Source organism: Acanthopagrus latus, chromosome 18 (genome assembly GCF_904848185.1).
Source record: "Acanthopagrus latus isolate v.2019 chromosome 18, fAcaLat1.1, whole genome shotgun sequence".
Lineage (NCBI taxonomy): Eukaryota > Metazoa > Chordata > Actinopteri > Spariformes > Sparidae > Acanthopagrus > Acanthopagrus latus.
Genome location: NC_051056.1, coordinates 28,885,736 through 28,903,200, shown reverse-complemented (window position 1 = coordinate 28,903,200; position 17,465 = coordinate 28,885,736). Strand labels below are relative to the sequence as shown.

Below are 17,465 nucleotides of genomic sequence, written 5' to 3'. Positions count from 1 at the left end.
GTCATAAAACATTTTAGATGTGAAATTAAAGCTTGACAGATTGAATTTTGTGTTTTTCTTACTTTAGATATATAATACAGGTTTTATACCATAAGTACCATTTCTAAAACAGGCAAATCTTACTTGGAACTCTCTCCATTTAGGCATTTTACATAATAATCACTCATGATTATGATGAAACCATCAAGAATGAAACATTACGATGAAGCAAGCATTATAGTATTATGCATCAAAATGCACTTGACTGAACACATTCAGATTCAGTGACAATTTACAATTTATGATATCATGTGAGACTCAAGCAAACTGTTACTTTTCCTCTGTCGACTGTTGAAGTATGTCTGGTGAGTATTGATAGTCATGATGTATTATAAACCCATTCAGTCAACTACTAGTGTGTAACTGTTCAAGAGGATCCATAAAACACGTTTTTTATTTGTTAGGATTTATCAGGTATTGAAAATATCTTCCTGTCGTGTCCGTCACCTTTTTCTCTTTGTGTTCTACTCTCCGTCCATCTCTGAAGCTGTACCCGTGGTCCTAAATATTTGCAAGAACAAGAGTTCAACTTGAACAAACAATCAGCCAGCCAGGGTCCCCAGAGTCCCCGTTATCCTCATTGCTCTTCTGGGAGCATTTCTGTGCATCTTCACCACAATTTAGTCCAAACAGATATTAGAGAAAATGAGAAGAAACCTGACTATCCACCACATTTCAACTGATAGATTACTGTTAATTAATAACTCTACTAGATAGTGAGCATCATCAACTGACAACTACTAAAACATTTAGAAATACAAAATGCCAACTAGGACCACAGATCACTCATAGAGGATCATAATTACAATTATAATCATGTTAATTAATCAATAATAATTAGAATATTTTGGTTCTACTTCCGGCGAGCATCTTGTTCCTCTGCCTGATCAGCGACTCTATGTAAAGATTATTGTCTCTGACACTGTTCATGAAGATAAAGCTTGTGGTTGTCAGATTCTTGTTTTGCCGCGACTGCCGCAGCAGCTGAGAACTGCACAGGTTCCTCCAGATTTCTTGTATTTCTGTCCAAGCTGTCATAACTAACACTATATAGAAAGTAAAGGTAAAAGCAGATAAGTGTTTACTTCTCAGGAAAGCATGCATTCAGACAGATATTGTCAGGAAATGCCACAACAATGATGGAAACTTTCCTGCTTCTAGTACTCTAGTAGAGCCAGAAGGCATTGAGTGCATTATAATTCAGTATGAAAAGCCCCATAATGGACTATAGATAAGTCTTCCAATACATGTTGAATCACCTTATAGTCAACCCTGACCTTGAGTTACCTACAGTTCAGTACTTATTTTTCTTTAGTAACAAAACTCTCTGGTGTACAAGCACAACTTCTGAAATTCAACAATTACAAACATTTTTCATTTTGTGTACTGCATTAGTGCCACAGGGACCTAAACTGAGAATAATGCAGATCCACGTTATTGGCTTTTCATCCTACTTACCACAATCCTGCATACGCCTCTGACAGTTTCTTCTGAGAGCACCAGCTGCAGCTCAGCTTCCACTCGTAGGAACTTCTTCATTATCCTGGTGAAAAAATGTTTTTAAAAAGAAGATATTTATAGCTTCTGCATGCATAGGTGAACATGGAATTGTCATCTCAGTGATATGTATGTCGAGGATAGATCATAATATAATTATGCATACAAGTTCACTACCAGATCTGACACAGTGTGTACTCACGGCCAACTTCATTATCTGTTGTGGTTTCACAGTAGCACTGATAGAGGAATCATTTTACAGATTTATGCTGCATTTGCATTTTGATTTCCAGCACTGAGCTCCTAACTTTGTCTAAATACAATAAGTAGTATTGATCCAACAGTTGTTTGAGAGTCTTCGTCTGTGCATATATGTGTTCTACTCCAAATGAACGACAAAACCTCTTGTCAATTCATGCAGAAGCTCAAATTATCTAGGCCAACCATTTTCTGTGTGGATGGGGATTATCACCAATTCTTTTCTGGCCTTCCGGGCATTGATTCATTTACTGAGTCGCAGTTCACCACAATGTGAACAAACACCCCAAACCTTACCTTTGAACTCTCTCAGTACTGTAAAGTAATGAGAAAGCTTTTCAGAGCAACAACAGAGTCCTTAACATTCCAAGGTTTTTGAGTTTCACTCATGTCACAGTGACACATTGAGAAAGGTTGTGCGTGGATGAGTGCGCATTTCAGTGCCGACCTAATCTCATCTCTAGGAGTGAACACGGTACAATGTTCCCTGCCACGGCTGATGGAATCACATTCAGCAGGGCCACTAAGACAGGCAAATTGAGGTTCATTTTATCTGAGTTTACATTACAATATGTTATGATCCCAGATCTGTCAGAGGGAAGAGAGAACTCGCATCTACAGCTCAAGAATTAGAGTTCTAGACAGTGGATACGCAGTAAAAAGATGAGTGTTTCTCATGTTGTACTCTTTACATTGAAATTACAATTTGCAATTTCTAGAATTAGGAGATCTAGGGCAAATTTATAAACAGCTTCATCAGTGCATTAGAAGCTCTGTAAACTGAATGTCAGCCCTTCAGCAGCAGTGAGACGTGTTACAGTGTTCAATCATGTGCTGGTCACATTAAAGCCCGGTTTCACAGAGCGGTCCGGTTTTGTTCAGTTCAGTTTGTTACTTGTGTGCTTGGATCACTGGTTTGAAGTGGGTGTTGCTGTGGTAGAAAATGTGATATCATGTCCTCCTGAGCACCAATCAGAATTTAGCAATATTTAAATCAGAATGTGAGTCGGCCCAAACTAATCAGAGAGCACCCACTCAGGCCTGGTGAAGCTGAGTTTTATTAAGTTTTAGTGTGAAACGATACCTGCGGATGTTTCTGTGTTGTTGCTCGTTCTTTTTAAATACTCAAGTTTTCTTTCACCATGTTTTGAGGCACTTTTCATGTTTTGCCTTTATTATCACATATTTGCAAAAGATATAAACCCTCATTTTGCCACAAGACTATGCTGTTCCCCTTTTACAAAACTGAAAATAAACCATTCTGACTTGAACATAGAATAGCCAAAAGCAAAGACGATGAGCTTCTCTCTTATTAGGCTGAGATCCAGTGGTTAATGGTGAGAACAGATGTAAAGGCTTGAACAGTGGCGACCGTGGCAGAAACCTTCTGAATGTTTTTGCAGATAGGAAAGGTGTGACTAGTCAAATCTGATTGGGAGGTTTGTGCTCACAGGGAGGAAGAAAGCAATTTTGAACTTGAGCTTGTGGGAAACATTTTATGTGGAAATGTCAGTTAGGCATGCTGAGCTGCACCCTTGAACCTGAAGGTGTCCGTGTGAGACATGATAACTAAGCCACAGTATCACAGAGAGGATAGAAGGTGGCTGCAGACTGAAGCCTGAAGCATGTTTTGCCTACAATCTCATAATCCAGGGTTCGTGTCTGTGTGTGTGCATGTGTAAGCCAATACTGTATATCAAGGCAGTATTGACATCTGATATTGGTCTGTCAGCCCTTGATGGAGATGAAGACGTGATTTTCCTCAACAGCTTCAGGGCTCCATAAGCTGCAGTGAACCCTGCCTCACCCTGCTTTTGGGAGCTGCTAAACCGAGTGCTGATTTCATTAGCATGTGTTTTAATGGAGGGTTTTATTATTCCTCAGTGGTCTAGTCTTTCCAGTCCTCTCCCACCTAGAAAGAAATAATGTTTCTAAAAAAATTTTTAAAAATTCACTTGTTTTTAATGACAAAGCCAAATATACCACATGTGTCTTCTGAGTACCTGCACAGCTGTCGGCATTGTTATTTAAGACACCTGGGATTTTCACTTGGAATATGAAGATGTTGTGATTCAGGTTCTACTGGACCAAACGTGTCTTCATTTTTCATCCGTCTCCATTTAGACGAGCCATTAAAGGACAATCTTTTTGCTTTGTCATAAAGGCTTTTATCAGTTTTGTCTCTGTGCTAAAGGGACTATGATTATACTTACGACAGGAGTTGGACCTGCAGCTGGTGTCATTTCTTAGTGTGGCCTCTTGCTTCAATTATCCTTCACTGAATTATAACTTTTTAGTGATTGATAGCAACCTTTTTGTCAGTATTTGGCTTTTCAACTCTGACCGGCTTCAAAAAAATCTGACAAATCTGTTTTTAGATTCTTCTAAAATGAGCTGATGAAGCCTCATGGGTGAATTAAGAAAAGCCTTGTTTGATGTTGCACTTTAAAAGTAGAGAAAATGGCTTACCGACTACAACCAGTCGTCTCACAGGTCTTCTGGGAGTCGCCTTTAAACTATCCCAAAATGCAGAACAGAAACCACTGGAAATGCCTCTGAGGATTAGAGGAAATAGAGCTCAAACGTAACCTTTCAGGCTCAGATTTTCCTGGAGTGTTAATATGTTTTCATCAGATATTCTCTGGGTATTTCTTGTGATTGTTTTTTTTTTTGTTTTTTTTTTGTTCTTCAAATTAACTCAGCATTCACATTTACCTCTTTGTATGGCTGTGCATGTAATTATTCTGCCTCCTGTTTTAATGCAGTGTTTTTATCAGTCAAATGGTCGATAATTATATGGGTACAATTAGCATTTAATATTGGTGCTGTGAAACAGGTTAGCAATTATTTTGCTAATGTTCCTAACATGTAAAATATCAGGATTTCAAATACAAAAGCTCAAGTCAAGTCACCCGTGAGCAAAGAAACATCCCACAAACGCCTCTGCTGCCTCAAAACTAGTCACTTTTTGGCTACGTGGAATCTAAAGGGCAGATGTACCAGGTCTGTGTGCTCACAAGGGATTTCTGTTAGTAACAACCTGAACCTTGTTTCGTTCTGCTGTTATCTTTTTTTATAAAGATGTGAGATAGGCCGGTAATTTCTGGGGCAGCACTTGAGAGATAAAAACCAGACATAGCTGCTTTTGCCCTCAAATAAGAGATGACTAATATAATATCTGATATGATTCACAGGGAGAACTATCACACAGGAAACATGGGATGGTCTGATAAACAGTCTGCCGAAGCTTTCACACACAAAATACATTTTTATTGTCGATGATGTCCTGTTTATATGATATCCATATTACTGTATCCTGCAGTGAATGTACGGTATGTATTCTCAGAGGGATCTGGTCTTCAAAGTTCCTTTTCCTGAACTGGGTTTTTTGTTTTTTGGGTTTTTTTTTTCCTGAAAGGTTGTTTTAACTAATCCTGCTGTTTTAATTATATTCTATTTTATTCTTTTGTGCTGCCGTCTCTGAAAATGTTTCTTTTTACCTGAAGTCTGTATTTTATATAAAAATGTGTGTAATATAATATTTTAGTTTTTTTTTTGTTTTAATATTTCATAGAAAAGACTAAGATGTAGTGAGCAGTGGATTATTTAATATCCCAGAACTTTATTAAGATTTGTTGTGTCAAAATTTGACATTTTTAGTTCTTCTCCATCTCTTTCTTCTCATTCCTGGTGCGTACAGCCACCTCAGAGTGTGTAGATGCCGTCCATGAAAACAATATGGCTTCATATTATTGTCTATATTTATCATAATAATATCACCTATGCCTCTAAACTGGCACTAATATAAATCTCACAATAGCAGGTTTTAACAGTCAGTATCTATACGGCTGAAACCGTTTGTTCACCTCCCCCACCAAGTGATGGTCTGGAGAACTTGGCTCGTCATGCTCACAATCCAGGCCTCATCATTTATCATTCAGGAAGATACCATCAGAAAATGGGCTTTTAATTATTTATTTTCTGGCTGTGTCCGGGGTAATTTGGGGGCAAGACCTTGTGGTGATTTACAAGAAGGCCTCAAAGGATGATAAATGTTCTTCCCTGGTGATATGATTGGAACCTTTACCGTCCTCCAGCTGCCAGTTCGTTTTAAGCGAGCCACCGAAACAAAATGTATTTTTCAGGATATTTTAAGGACTGTGTTCGCGATGCACCATGACAGAAGTTACACCTAAGCACAACATTTGAACTTCTCCACCTCCTGCCTTGTTACAGTATGTCTCACTATGAAACCCTGATTAAATAAATACAGTATCAAATTAGAGAGTCAAGATGTCGTCAAGATGTCTTTTAATGAACACACATTATTCATTACTTTTTTTCATCAATCTTGACTCCTTCCTGAATAATCAAGTTTCCCTCACAGGTGCAGGGTGAGAACAAGCATCTGCGGGAAAACACATTCTCAGAAAATTATAATTTCCTGAGTTGAATTCATGTCATTTAGAAGTTTTAAAACCCTTTAACATGGTACGAATTAACCAGATGTCATAAAACGGCCCAGTGATCCCTGAACACATTTGTAAATAACAAATCTTCCCAATCTTCTGTAAGAAAATGCAGTTTTAAGCAACAACAGTGACATCCACGCTAATCACGTGAGAAGAAAAATGCTGTTTGGACAGATTACACCCATAACGTCTGTGCCATTAGATTGAATGGGAGAACTGTTACATCACAACAGACTGCTAATGATCACATTCTGTGTTGAATAACAAAACATAGATCAATTAAATGACTCTAACTGCTTTATGCTAACTCACTTCAGGGTGAGAAACAAAACCATGCAAGGTGAATCACATAATCAAAGACACGGCATCATTCTGTACAATACAGTGTGATTTCTGAAACTGTGTCCACAGAGCAGCTGAGGTAAAATGTCAGAGGAGCTCAGATAAAAGGCCAGGGGTTCACACACTTTTCTATCTTTTCTCCTCTTCATTTTGTGTGGAGACACCATCATGTGCGTACTGTGGTTTGATTAAGAGCTCCCGCGGGTTTGCCAGAGGGAAGAGAATGTGTTTACTACAACACTTTTATGCCATATACAATGTTCAGTTTGTGGTCCTGATTGAGCCCAGTAGACCCATCGAGATCGCAGCCTCTGCTCTCTCTAAACCTCCGGGGGTTAATTAACCAGACTAGGTAACTAGCTAGCATCCTCAGATTGCATTAGCAGACAAACAGACCTATTGAATCCTCTTTGTCTTTGTGTCCAGCTCATATGAGACAGTGTTGTTCACAGAGTTGACTGGATTTTACCTTGAAAATGCAGGAAAATGAAGAACAACACCACAAAATTCCTCCGTGCGTGAAGAGTGTCCAGCCTGGTCTGGAGTTGTAGTTTCCTGTAGCTGTGATACTCTGGAGAGATTTCTAGTGGGAGATCGAGACGGACGCACACTGAGGATGTGGATTCTGCTTTCTAAGGGACTGTTTTGGGGTTTTTTTGGCTCGCTTTGCTTTTTCTGCAGCATAGTAGCATCACTGGGCCGCTCACTGACTGACTGTGGTAAGATAGCTTTACTTCAATACATATTATATAGACTATCTCTCTAATCGGTCACGATCATTAAGGTTAATTTATAGAAGCACTGTATTTTCATTTGATATTTATATTTCACATTATTATTATCAGCACAATACCTTGAATGGATTAATTTGTGAGTTGATAATCTCTAAATGGAAAAGGGAAAACAAGAAGCAGAGGGAGCTATATCTGCATTCAGCTCCGAGTAATCCTCTTTAATTTATAATCTTAATGTATGTATATTTTAATTAGAGTGTATGCATGCCCACATTAGGTCAGCTGCTAGAAACATTCTGCATCCTAATATAGATGTTTTTTTTTTGTTATACAATCCCTGATTTCTGTGTTTAAAGTAATCTATGATACTTAAAGTGGGATTTTGGATTCCTCCCCTTGCTGCCTGAAATAGTTTATGCGCGCCACACTGAGATTGTGTCTGCCTTCAGACAAATGATTATTTCTGACTCTTACACAGATGGGAGTAAAATCCATGTCATCCTATAACATCAGTGCCAGTGCCACCAAACTTTACAGAAACATCATGATGCCAGATGCCCTTGTGGAAAATCAGAGCAGCTTGTGTATTTCTGAGTTGCCTTACTGAGCTGCATCCATCTTACAACAGAACTTTTGTGTATACTGCCCAGCCTATTATCCTATTATTCATCTGCTCCACATGAGCAGATGAGTAATAGGATGCTGCAGCAGGGGGAGAATGCTACAGTGAGTGATGAATGCATCTTTTCTACATGAGTCCCCAATTATAACAGGAACCCACATACATTGGAACCTGCAATTCCTGTGTTACTATCGCGTGTCAAAATCACACCTATTACCAATTCACTCGTACGCGCAGCGTGACAAAGGAAATAATAAATGACTCTTACCCTGAGCTACAAATCGCAGCTTTATGCATTTGGAAGCTGAGGCAGAGCTCAAGCACAGAAGCCTTGCACGGACATCTTACACATGGTTCTTCCAGCAGAGCCGTGCTGTCGGCATAATCTTCCTCCTGCTAAAATGGTGTGAAAATCTGAGCCATTATTGTTTTCAGCAGTGAGGTGTACGTGTAATGAGCATACAATGCTCGTCTGAGAGGTTTCACTAAAGTGCTGAGGCTTAAGGAAAAGAGGAACATGATTCATCTTGTTTGTAAGGCGAGCCTTTATTAGGGGTAAAGTAAGAAGAAGGCCTTGGCTGTAGCTCCTCCACCCAGAGGCTCTGTAATTGCTTTCAGCTGCACCTTGAGAATTTGATGAGTCAAGTCAAGACTACTGTTTGAGTGACTGAGCAAAAACGGAGCTCTTGCAGTGAAAGTGAATTATCACAGCATCAGTGTGGAGGCACAAAAGTGAGGGCCACGGGGTGTAAGCAAACTTTAACACATTAGACACCAGGGCTCCCTGAATGTGTTCACATACATAATTGCTGTTATATGCTTTAATGAAACAAAATAAAAATGCCTGCCCTTGCAGTGCCGTCGTGACTTTTTCTAAAAGCAACACCAGTTCTGTGATAAGACTGCTGTGGAAGTATTACACTAAGTGGTCGGCGATCTGATGATTTGAGAGAGTGATCAGTCTTGAAGGTCGTTTTTAATCTAATTTGCAGGTGAATTGAAGAGATTTTATGTCTTTTTCTTTCTGTTTCCTAACTTCACATAATCTCATCCACTGATACATGAACTACATAGATGGTTAGATTATTTATTTATCTGAAGGGAAGTTTAGAAGAACTAACCATCAGTGATGTTTCAATCTAAATAGTGGTAGGGTGTGGTGGTCCTGTGGAGACGATTACTGAGTAGTTGTGTGATGACGTTTAATGTCTGTGACAAACTCTGTACGCTCATTTAGCCACTTGTTAGATAATCTCCTTTAAATACAGGTAATGCTTCAAAATGTATAAGAAGATACTTAGATGTGTTTTCTATGTTGTAGAACAAATCTCTGAAAATATGAAAACCCATTGACTTGTGCAAAAACGTAAACTAATTTCCAGTTTTGGGACTTGCTCCTGTGTCTCTCTGTGGCATCTCTGAATCAACATTACTGTCACTGGATGGATGTTAAACACAACCGCTGCATCCCTTTGAAATCAGAAGGTTTTGTTGAGGCAATAAAATAGCCTCGGCTGTACCAGATGTCCACTTCTCCGATTGGTCTACAGCGACCGGAGACACGGCCTAATAGGTCCTTTGTACTGACAAGTCATTAGCATAACACTAACACGCCCCCTGCACAAAATGTACAACATCAAAGTGAGTTCCGCCTCATCACTGTACACCACAAACCCTTTATGTTTCCTCTTTGTTATATCTGCAGATGGTTGTCCTATCGCGCACCTCTAACTTTGTGATCACACAAGCTCCCTGATTGTGCCTTGTTGTGCTGTTTTGACTCTCCTCTTTAATTACAACTAATTTCCATAATGCGTCCTCCCTTTCTCCTGCCACGCTGCACTCCACACCTCTCGAAATACTGCTCTTGATATTCTCAAATCTGAAGCATGCTACCAACTTGTAAAAGCAGGCATCTGTATGGGAGGACACAGGCAGCTCTTCTGTCTTATTAAAGCAGACAGAGTGCACTGTATCTGTCGAGAGAAGATAGGTTTGAAGTGTTCTTCACACGACCCTTTGGATATCCTGGATCCTGTAATGGGGCCCATGGGCTTTGTCATACATGATATATATCAAGTTAATTGTCACACAGAAAAAACAGTGGCCAGTGGCCAAGACGAAACCACACATCATCTTCATATTGCTGTGGAAAGGAAGTTGTCCAACTCTGTCTGAAGTGGGAGATAACACTTCCCATCGTTTGACCGGTCAGACGTCTGTTGGGAATAGCAGAGCTCCGTTTTCTGTTTTTGTTTTTGCAGATAAGGTGCCAGAACCTCACAGCAACCCCGATTTTAAATCACAACCATGTCCTTATAAATTTACCCTGAAGGATCTTGAATTTTCTTGGCTGAAGTCCCCTAAATATTGCAGCCCATCAGTTGCTGTGTTGTCCCATATTTAGTGCTTTGAATTTGGTACGGTTTGGTCATGATCAGAGTTGATACTTATTTTTTAGTTTCACATCATCAATGAAGCATCTGTGTTAGTGTTGAGATGAAACGTAGACACGTGGTTGCTATGAGGAAGGTCATTAATTACATCAGGGAATTTTACAAGGGAGGATGTGTTTATAGACACATTTAGCGTGACATAGGCACTAAAGACATGTTTTAAGATGTAACATCAAAGTATACCTGACATACACAAAAAAAATCATAATTTCAAGGGTGAAAATAATCAATGTCGGTTATTTGGTTTAAACAGAACTGAACCTCTCTCTGCTCACGCTTTTGGAGAGCTCCTGGCCGTGTGTAGCACATGGGCATTCAGTAATTAATTGTTGGAAGTCCTACCTATTCAGACCATCTGGACGATAATTAGGCCACAGTAGTGCCCTCTAGCTTAGAGTCATCATGTTTTCCCCACCGCCAGATTGGAAGCAATAACCTTTCTCCCTGAACCTTTTTCACCATCACGACACAGCGTCCTTAGAAGTAACCCTTAGGGGCACCTTGGAACAAGTAGTGCAGTGTGGTGTTGCTTTTGGCATTGGTTTTATGGCCACTCACAATGAAACCTTAATGCAAAGGTTTGGAAAAGGGTCAGGAAGGAAACTAAATAATATTCAAGGCCATCGCTGCATCCTTAGATGTGTGTGATGTGAGTATGTACTGGGAGGGCTCAGCCTCCACATTACTGATATAAAACGTGTATTTCAGCTTCAGTTTGTGCTTATTTGTGCAACCCAGCTATTGACCAATTTTTACACATCAAGTCACACCAACTCTGAGTTTTTGAAGTGCTGGCCAGTTATGACTCCACTGTGTCAAAGCAATCTTAAATCACATTAATAGTGGTCCCTGATTGCTTTGGTGACATTTTAACATTTTCCCCTGAGGTCTGCTTATTAAGGTCATCTGGCCTGGTGCCTCAGTTTCAGTCAAAAAAAGAAAACAATTGGTTACCAAACATCTGCTACGAGTGACTGAGATGAAACAGTCTTATCTTTATTATTACATCTGCTGGCATTGTCTCTGTTTTACACCTGTCCACACCTTGAAGAATGTTTCTGATTGAAAGCAGCTAATTAAAAGGGTTTTTGAACGCTTTCTTTCATTAACTTTGATAGTTTATAGCTTCAGCACCTCAGTTAGGTGTTGTTGTTTTTTTTTATTTATCATCTCTTTTTAAAAACTTTTCACCAAAGCAGTTTGTACTAGATTTTGGCTCATTACTTGCATGTTAATGTTGTGTTGCTGCACCAGTAGACTCAGTTTTATGTTTCATCTTTATGTTTTCATATTTTTACTGCTGTTACTGCCAGTTGTTTTCTGTCATTCTGTCATTACTATTGTTGTGATGTATTTGTGGCTGCTGCTAGCATCAGTAAGACCAAAGCTTCACTGGGTTGGTAAACTTACTTTCCCGCTTGTGCCAGTTTTTTCTGTCTCATGAGGAAACCTGTTAGGTTCCTAAAGTGAAGAAGAGTTGAGCCTTCACCCGACTTTTACATCTAATCTGTTCAGTGTTTTTTCACAAATGTAGAAAGAAATAGATGACAATCAATTAATTATCAGAATAGTTAGTGATTCATTTTCTTTTGATCAACTATGGGATTATTTTAATAATCATTGCAGCTCAGGTTGCTGAAAAAGATGAGACTGATACTAGATTTGTAAATATTTTCTGTCATGTTTTGTCGCAGACACAAATAAAGGGAGAACTTTTCTTCATGTCAGGAACATTTCCCTTCGGCACTTGGCCCTTTTATCACTGAGGAAAGAGATGCCAAGAGAAGTCATCACCATGTTTGGTTAGTGGCATATTCCTGAGCTGTTTGGAGGCTTGCTGAATTTGCTCACAGGTCCATGACTGAAGCTTCTGGCGAGACAAACTTTCCAAGAGCGTAAGAATTTTAGAATATCTTGTGTAAATCTTCCTGTGTGTCTCTGTTTCTTCTGAATCTGTTTGAGCCCAATGTAATGCGAATGAACAGGTGTAAATATAGTGTGAGTGTGTGCAGCACTGATATTGTCCGCAGACGTTAGCAGATGGACTGTGAGGGTTGGCCAGGCAGCGGCTTGATGGTGTGGCAGCGTTTATAAAACAGCTGCTATGGCAGATAAGCTCAGCACTCAGGGTTAATGTCCTTCCTCTGCTGCAGTTTACCTTGAATCAACGTCCTTCAGTATCTAACGCATCTAAGTATTTGACATAAATACATTTAAATCACTTCTTAGCCAGAAACATTACAAACCTAAACACAAATGAAAATTTGAGTTAACAAAAACCTGTAGAAATGGCAGTGATTTAAAGAATGCAGTGTGGACAGCAGCGTGCAAGCTGAGTGTCTCACCAAGACTGCGGTGTTGTGAGAGGAGTATAATAAGATTTTCCAAAGGAAGTCCATAGAGCAACTGATTAATCCAAAGATTAATTTAATCTGTTTTCATAATAAAACATTATTAGCCGTTCCCTCCTCTAAGCATTACCTTTCAGCCCTCTTAAAAGATTATACACTTCCCAATCACTTACCTGCAAGCAGTCAAGAAAGTCATTAAGTTAAGTAGACACTGTCAGTGTTCAGGGTGCTCGAGATGGTGGGAGAATCCGGTGAAGTGCCATGAGAAATGGCCATGTTAATGATTTCTTTGCAAAAGGGTCGGTCTGCAGTGGAGTTTCATTTTGGGCTTATCTTCGGCAAACAGACCCTTGATGAAACCCGCCCTAGGTCTCCAGGTGGAAACAAACTTTTAATGTGAGGAAGTGGTTTTGAGAGCTTAAAAAAAATCCTCCACAAAGCATCTACTGTATAAATCCAGGGCTGTCGAGGTGTGTTTGCTGAGCAGAATGGTTCAGCAAATTATCTTCACTCGTCTGCTGAATGGTTAATGTAAAATGGTTCTCTCTTTACTTTCAGTGACATCAGTACTGTTTATTTCATTTGTTGGTAACATTTACATAAAATCAAGGAGGCTATTTCAGGAAGAGTTTATTAGTATTGCCAAAACGATCCTGGATCTTTGAGGCCCAAACTGATCTTGATTAAGAGTGACATAAACTATCAGTGCTGATCAAAACCTCTTCGATTTTCTTTTTAATTATTATGACTGAAACATGTAGTAAGTAGAACAAACTACAGAATATGAACCTCGTCAGTGCTCTCTGGTGACGACGCCATTTCAGTTTGACGACCTCAAACTTTGTTCATCATTTCTTATCCGATAATGACAGATGTGTATGTACTTTATGATACACCTCCAATTAATACCTGATTAAGAATATCATGTCCCCTTTAATGTTGATTTCTTAATGTGCCCTAAAGTTACTATTTAAACTGGCAACAGAAACGTTTTCTGCTTCAACGTGTCAATATTCTGTCGTTATCCTGTCCTGTGTTGTTATCTTGATTCTGCCCTCTGTCATGTTAATCGAATGCTCAAAAGTTTCTACTGAACTTGGAAAATATTCATTTCTACTCAGGTGTCCAACATGATAAAAATAAAACAACTTGTATGCACCTTCACTCAGGTATTTTTGAGTAATCTGATTTTTTTCTCTGATCTTCTAAACAATCTCAAATAATATAAAAGACTTGCTTTTACATACTGTGCATATTCTACCTGTCTGTTGTTGGTCAGTATGCCAAAAGACATTGGTCAAATTGACAATATGAGGCAGAAGTACACATCAGACATTCCAGTCACTCTCACTACCTTCAACATATTGCTTTGGTAGACTGTTAAAATATTAGCTTCCCACACCAGCTCCATTCCTAGTGCTTAAACCAATAACCCAGGGCTATTGTTAGCTAAACTGTGTAGTGAGCTGCAGAGTCCCTGGGTGGATCCAAATGCTCTCTCACTGCTCCTCCATTACTAATCAAGCAACTTTGAGAAGACACCGAACAGAAGTGGTGGAAAGGCGGCAGTGAGAGAAAGTGGAGGCCATTTCGGGCTGTTTATTTGATGGACTATATACATAATCACAGGAGCTGTAACAATAACTGTGAGTAACAGTTAGTTGTTGAGCTCTACAGGGACTCTGAGTTTTAGTTTTTGTTGCACATTAGTTTGGTCATCTAAAAAGCACTGGCTCATTTTTACTCCCACTGGAATTGTATGTTTTTATTATGATCAGTGACATCTCGATACAATCACAGATTTCTTTTTACAGATGACTCACAAAAGTTTTATTGCACAATTACACAAAAACGGCCTCAGATTTAACTTTTATGTGGGAAACGTTACCAAAGATCCAGTCGTTCTGGCTGCTATGATAACACAAACTCTGTGAGCTCCTCGAGGGGCTGAGTGTGGATCAGTGATTAGCACTGAGGGTGTTTCCCCTGTCGTGTTCACCAAACAGCCAAGGGAGCCAGCGGAGCAGGAAATGTGTTTCAGTTTATATCAGCGGCAGCCACCTGAGGAAGATCATTTGTATCAGACTTGAGCTCAGATACTTAGAAACAAAAGTAATTTAAAACAGCAGAGTTTTTTTTTTTTCTTTTACAGTGTTGCACTTTCACAAACTTCTCCAATTTGAATGTTTCCAAAGTTTGGTAATCTTATTCCAGTGTTTGTACTGGGGGCCATCTGCAACAGAAACTGCAATTTAATTAAACTCGAACATGCTTGTTTTGATTGAATTCTTGCTACATTGTGTTCTACTTTTTTCACAAGTCAACACTGTTTAAGCAGTAACGTTACCTGAGCGCCCACCGGCGACGCAGACACAATGCAGCCTGTGGCTGTTGCCTCTGACAAGCAGCTCTGACAGATCAGGATTAAAATTCAAAGATCCATATTTCTACTTGTTTTGCTTTCATTTCACACCCACCACTTCCTTTCCCCACACTGCTCCAAATGAGAGGTGTGTGAAGGAAACATGGAGACCACCGAGGAATCTCCCCATGAATAATTCAGAATGTGAGATGTGAAAGTATCATGGTCAGATAATTAATCTTACAACTAAATATAGATGAAGGCTGTGTTTTGTTGTCCAGGTTTGGTTCATTACTGTGCTGTAGCGCATTCACATGACATAATATGGGACACACTGCAGAATGTATGTCACTTCTGAAATGCAGCTTGTAGACATTAATTTAAAGATGAATCAAGCAGAAAAACTGTTCTGGTTGTTTTGGTGTTATATTAAATTAGTTCCAATTATGTTGTACAATTCCTCATAGAAAGACGAGACTTTTGTTTCTGTGCCACTGATTTAATCATTATTTTGGGTTTGGGGTCTGACCGTAATTCAGATATTGAACATATATGGATTATCAAAGATTATCAATCTTTTTTTTTCCTTATTCTTTTTGCTTTGTACATAAACACTTGAGATATTTTTATTTTCATTTCTTAGAAGATTTGTTCTAAGTGAGACATTTGTCAGTGCTCATTCTCAATGAAGACAAAACATGAATACACTTTCTTTTCTTTTCATCTGTCTGAATGTGATGATGATGTGATGCCGGCTGTATCCGTACATAAAGTGCCAGACTATTGAAGGTCATGCTGAGGTTTAATTGTATCTGAGAATGGAAGAGAAAAGATAACACTGCAGATCATGCTTCTGATCTGAATATGTAATTTTGCAAAACCAAACTGTGTAATTTTGAGTAACCTCACACATACTACACCTTATATACTACACTGTCATTTGTTCTGATAAAGAGCGACCACTAAGCTCTATGTTGCACCATTTTTTGCTTGGGCATTAGACCTCTTTATAACTGCTCGTGGGAAACTAAGAACGAATAAGGAATGGAAATATGATGACACAAAATTTCACAGATATTCCTAACGCGCTGCGAGCTTTAGGAAACCTGTCCCGCAGCGCTTGAAGTGAACACGAGCAGCATGAGGAGCCATAAATGCAATATTGACTGAGACACTCCAGACAAGAATCAGCAGGATGGTCATTTTGGACATTATCTTTCACCTCCTGCTGCATCTTTTATTTTATTTTGCTGCTGTTGTTCCACCACAATTGAATCACGTGATCTGATCAATATCCAATAACTCTTTGTGATCCTTGTATGGACTGTAATCTCACGGGAGAGCCAAATTGTATGGCTGATTAAAGCGAGCTATAAAAGACAGTCACTCAAACTGCTTTGATTTATCCCCGGACAGTTCATTAACCCTTTGTAAAGTAGCCATAACTGCAGTCAGATTAGCTCAGCTGTGTGAATTCCCGCAGGAAGTGATCACACTGTGAAGTCTTGAGGCAACAATGCCTTTCTTACATGCTGTTTAACTTGAATCAGCTGCGATGTTGCATTCAGCCATTGTAAAACCATTGCTGTGTGTAAAATCTGTATGGAACTCTGTGGTTTGCAATGAAGTGCAACCTGCAGCAATAACATTAGCATTAACAACATTAGCACTATCATTTCCAATTGCCTTGTTATTTCACCTGACACTAAGTTACGTACTGAACTAGAAACATCAGATCAGTCAAGTGGAATCAATTCTGTAACCGTTTGTTTATCGTCCCCGCTGTTCATTCTCTGTACCTGCAGAGGTGGTCGAGCTTTCCGTCTTGATATTAGAAACATGTGAACATCTGCATTTTGTTTTAGAGTATATACCATTGTTTACTGCTGTAAATTGTATATCTAAAGGAAGCAGTTTGGATTATATCAAGGAGGAATTTACATTTATATAGTCTTTTTAGTAAATGGCGCTGCACTGGTATCTACTGTAACAACAAGACCCCGGTCAAAGTCAAGTCATCGCCATTCATTTTCCAACTATGGATGTTAATTCAAGACTCAGTGCTTTATTGTCATATCAACATAAGTGAATGGAATCTGTCCCTGTGAGTTCAGCCGTACACAAACAAGTGAACCAGTCGCTCATGAGATACATGGATAGATTAAAGGAGTGTGAACAGATGAGCTAAAATCAGATGAATAGAATAAATATATGAAGACAATACTAAAGTATGAACAGAAACGTAACTCAACATCACTGTATTTGTAATAAGTGAACTCTCCACACCCTGAAACACAAAGAAACAAACAGACCCAGTGTGAGCAACACTATG

General features: G+C 39.1%; 1 protein-coding gene across 12 annotated transcripts in view; it reads left to right on the top strand.

The window, feature by feature from the left end:
* Positions 1 to 17,465, top strand: part of lingo2 (leucine rich repeat and Ig domain containing 2) — a 210,959-nt gene that overhangs the window by 177,974 nt on the left and 15,520 nt on the right. The window contains exon 7 of one of the 12 annotated variants that reach the window (XR_005071131.1): positions 12,115 to 13,193. The exons of 10 other annotated variants lie outside the window; for them this stretch is intronic. The gene's annotated coding sequence lies outside the window, so the exon portion shown is untranslated. Of the gene's footprint in view, positions 1 to 4,988; positions 6,018 to 12,114; positions 13,194 to 17,465 lie in introns of those variants that run through there. One more of the 12 variants, XR_005071130.1, reaches the window with a different exon arrangement.